Source organism: Petromyzon marinus, chromosome 27 (genome assembly GCF_048934315.1).
Source record: "Petromyzon marinus isolate PM22_M1 ecotype Great Lakes invasive population chromosome 27, UKy_Petmar_22M1.pri1.0, whole genome shotgun sequence".
In the NCBI taxonomy this organism is placed as follows: Eukaryota; Metazoa; Chordata; class Hyperoartia; order Petromyzontiformes; family Petromyzontidae; genus Petromyzon; species Petromyzon marinus.
The window spans coordinates 1,988,719-1,993,114 of record NC_133693.1 but is presented as its reverse complement, the minus strand read 5'-3'; positions in this window follow the sequence as shown (position 1 = coordinate 1,993,114).

Below are 4,396 nucleotides of genomic sequence, written 5' to 3'. Positions count from 1 at the left end.
ATACACTAGTGCTGTACTAGTACACTACACTATACACTACACTATACACAGTGCTGTACTAGTATACTACACTATACACTAGTGCTGTACTAGTATACTACACTATACACTACACTATAAACTAGTGCTGTACTAGTATACTACACTATACACTACACTATACACTAGTGCTGTACTAGTGGCGAATTGGCACGTTCTGTTTACGTGACAACAAACAAACCTCTATTTTGGATGATATTGGTCACGAAAGCCTACTAGGTGTTAAACTGAAGGGGATGTATAGTCTGCTTATCCCGTATGTTTTAGCATCAATGAACCATTGCCGGGTGAGGTGCTCCCCACTATGAACCTCCTTAGAACTACGAATGGCGGACTGCTGCGGATAGAAGTTGTGCACGTGTTGCCGCTGGAGTTGCCGCCACGTGGCGAGATTGCGAGACAGTGCGATGCAAGTTCCGTGATAATCACACAGCCCATTGTGCTCAATGTTATTTTGTGATTATCGTTGAATAGTGTCATTTTATTTGACTAAAAATGCAACCTAGTCTTCTCCCCAACGTGACGTATCGGTTGGTGCTCGTAGGCCATCTCCACTGCTCAGGCTCCACATAAACCGCCAGCGAGAGGCATCTCAAGGCACCTTTGGCTCTCCACGACTCCACGACTCGGCCCAAAACAAAGTATCTTCCACGTGTGCCAGGGGCACGCTTGCTCTCTTGATTGAACCTGGTCTCAGCCTTTGCCTCTCTCGAAGCGGCTTGGTTAAACACACACACACATACGTACGTTCCAAGTAGGCTATGCAAATACTTGTTGGGGTTTCGATACAACCCATCATCCTTATGGGGTCGATAAATTGATTACCACTTTGTGGGGAAGTGACCATTGGTTGCACAATGGCTATACTCGTTGTAGCAGTGTGGAATTTACGCCTCTGGCTCAGGGCTGTAACCAGCAAGATGAGCATCAACTCTGCTCACGTGAACAGGAAATCACTCGAATTTAAATATCGCGTCATATCGCATTGTGCAAATTACATCGCTGAAACCCCGAGAGTTCCACGCACCGTCCCTTATCAGTTGTCACCTTCTCAAACGCAGATGTCACCGTCACCATGAGACCCGCTGTTATCTCCCTACCTACGCACCCGCGTGTGTTTATGTGTCGCGGTGTGCCTCGTGCACATCTAAATGTCGCGCAATGTGTTTTGTTTTGCAAAACACAGAGGGATCCCTTTTCACGACCGCACGAGGATGAGCACTGTAGGCTCACACAGGTGCGAAGAGGAAGAGCCATTCATCTTTACCGAATGTCTTCTGTCACGTGACCCCTGACCCGCCACCTGTCACGCGAACACACAAGAAATCTGCGGAAGCTCGTTGACCTACACAATGCCGAGTCTAAAATAACGAAATGTCACCAGCATCCTGCATTTGAACACATTTTTTTTAACTGGTATTGGCCAAATATCCCAATGCTGAAAAATCACCCGCAAATGACTCAGATTAGATTACACACAGTAGTAAAATGACCCTATTCTTTGAAAACATGGCAGGACCCTCCCGAAAAGTCGTCTTGGGACTCAGGCAGGCTTAAGAATAATAATCATCAGCGGCATCAGCATTATTGGTCAATCCACTGCTGGATAAAAGCCTCCCCAAGTTGTCATCTCTCAAGGTCCTGCACTTGAACAATCCACCTTGCGCGTACACGTGACATTATTTCTTGGCTGTCACTCCGGCATTATTCTTGATATAATAGGCCATCATCCCTGCTAGCGACGTGTCCTGCCCAAGCCCACTACACACATTACTGACACAAATGGTCGGCTTTCGCTATTGCATCGCCGTGTTATGTTGTAAACAAAAGCCACCTTCATCCTGCGTGTATTAATCCCAAGGTAATCACGTTCATATATAATCTCGCTCGAGGCCTACTCTTTGATTTTAATGCCTCACCTTGACGATGTTTAACCTTGTCATAAATGGGCAGTGCCTAGAGATCCCTTCACATTTTGACACCTGACAAAACAAATCTATACTGCAAATACCCCACGTTCGCCGTGGCTGTTCCATATTGGTTGATGGCAATAGGTCACCAAAAACCCTAATCACCGTGAGCTCGTATTATATGATTATTTTTTACAAAATTGGTTTTTAGTTTCTCTATCCAATTAAAGTACATATTATTGCGCTAGAAACCAAATATAAATTCAACCTGACGTTGTAAAAGGTAAAGGTGAAGACTTGCAATGTCTTGCTCACACCACTGCTATGATAATGACAATAACAAACTCGGGTTTCTAATGCACACAAGGCCTCAAGGTGCTGGTGGAAGTGGCTTCCATCCACAGGAGGGAGCTCTTGAGATTTCCTCCGCAGGGTATTTAGGTCTTATCTTCCATGCTGGCTAGACACCCGAGCCAGCAAGAGATGGGACTATCCACGCTTTACCCCATCACACGTGGCCTGCCAATCGACTCACTGTGGTGCATCCATGTATACTGTAGTGGGTCACAGAAGAAACCTTAACCATCATTTCAACGATCCTCACTGGGAGAACGAACCTCTGGGTTGCAAGTCCAGTGTGCCCACCGTTGCGCCGCCATTCCCCTCTCAGCATGATAATAACAAATGAATACAAAATGAAGGAATGACGGGACTTGTTTCGTCGCTTAGATTCATGCGAGCGCTCTTTTTAGTTCAGTGCATCTAACGCTTTTTACCAAAACCGACCCCCCCCCCCCCCCTTCAATTATTAACAACATCTGCAACAATGGTGACCGGATTGGGATTGTTGCTTGGCTATAAAGCGACTCGCATATTCGGTGGTCATGACGCACTTACTCTCGGCGGTTTGCCGCGCCACCCATAATTTATTTCTGGCCCGTTCAGGGATGATTTCAGAGTCCTTTTGTGGTCTCTCACTGACCACACAGCCTCCTCCACCCCCACGGGCCCACACGTACAGACCACGATGTCCCTGATAAAGTCAAGAGCATTCCTTGTCTCTCGTCCACGCTCCATTACCTGTCACCCAAAATAGGTATATGCACAATATCAATCTAACGAAGGCCACCGCTTCATGCGGACAACTGTCTCACATTTTCACGCTCCGTGATTAGAAGGCCCGTGGACGTAATGGAGCCAGAACAAAATAAAATGTAACCGTTGCGGGCGCGTTGTCACGTTGCGTTGCGTGCATCCCCGGGAGAGACGCGACACGCGTGTCCTTCTGCGACGACGCGGAGCGTCGCGCGCAGATGCCGCGTGTGGCGGCGGTGGCAGCATCGTCATTCAGGAACAATGTATGACCCCTGGGAACTGGAATTTGTGACGGGGGGGGGGGAGTTTAACTTGTGCACGGCTAATCGTGACCAAATATTATTTGCTGCTCCGAATCACCGAATGGTAATTGTTCAAATCTAAATGATATATTTTCGTTTAGTTTATTCCACGAAACTTTCTTAAATCCCCGCGCGTCTGTCCACCCCTCGGCACAAATGGGTGCGCTTACGTTGAAGTCGATCGGGAAGTTCACGTGCGATGGAGTAAAGCGTGGGTTGCTCCCACCTCCGAATCAGAATATTTATTTACGTTAGAGGAATACGATGAGCTATAAAACTCTCCTTTACACCTCTTCCAAGGCATCTGGGTCACCTCGTTGAGCTATCATTTGTGGCCAGGTCGCGTCTGAAATAAGAAGCTAATATCTCTGTGGGCTTTACATGGTAAGACAAAACAAATGTTTCGTTTTATTTGTATGCTCTTATGTTATTTGTTTACCTTTCCTATGCTTTGCACTCCTATCGTGTTTGTGTACTGTTTGTTGTTGTGACGTTCTTACCACGTGTCCCTACTGGACACCTGTGACAAAGAGCTTCATAGTTCATCGGATTCCCCCAGGAATCAAAGATTCTGCATCTGATGCTGATCTGGTCGGAGTGCAAGATTATACTGTATGCCCTCCAGACGGGCTGTCTAGAGCTACCTCTGGTCAACCTTGCAGGGCTCCGCCTCTATGATAATTGTGCTACCGGCATCGCGTCACAAGACGAAGAAGACTCCATTCAGAAATCTCAGAGTATTGCGATTCCTAAAACAGAAGCATTGTGTTTGTTACACCAGAATAATTAAACGATTGAAGGAACTCATGAAAATGAAGACAATGCATATTTTCCACCCCATTAATTTGCACGCAAAAAATAGTTTTCCGAAGCATTCGTTTAAATGGCTAATTGGCATTTAGTTTTGATTACTTGCACTGAGGTTGTTATTTCACAAATATGTTGTCGGGAAATATAACAACAGCGATGACTGCACGACGACATACAGGATTTCAAAACGGAGGGTACAATTTCTGCGGATACCTTCGTATCTACTAACGAGCAAAGAGC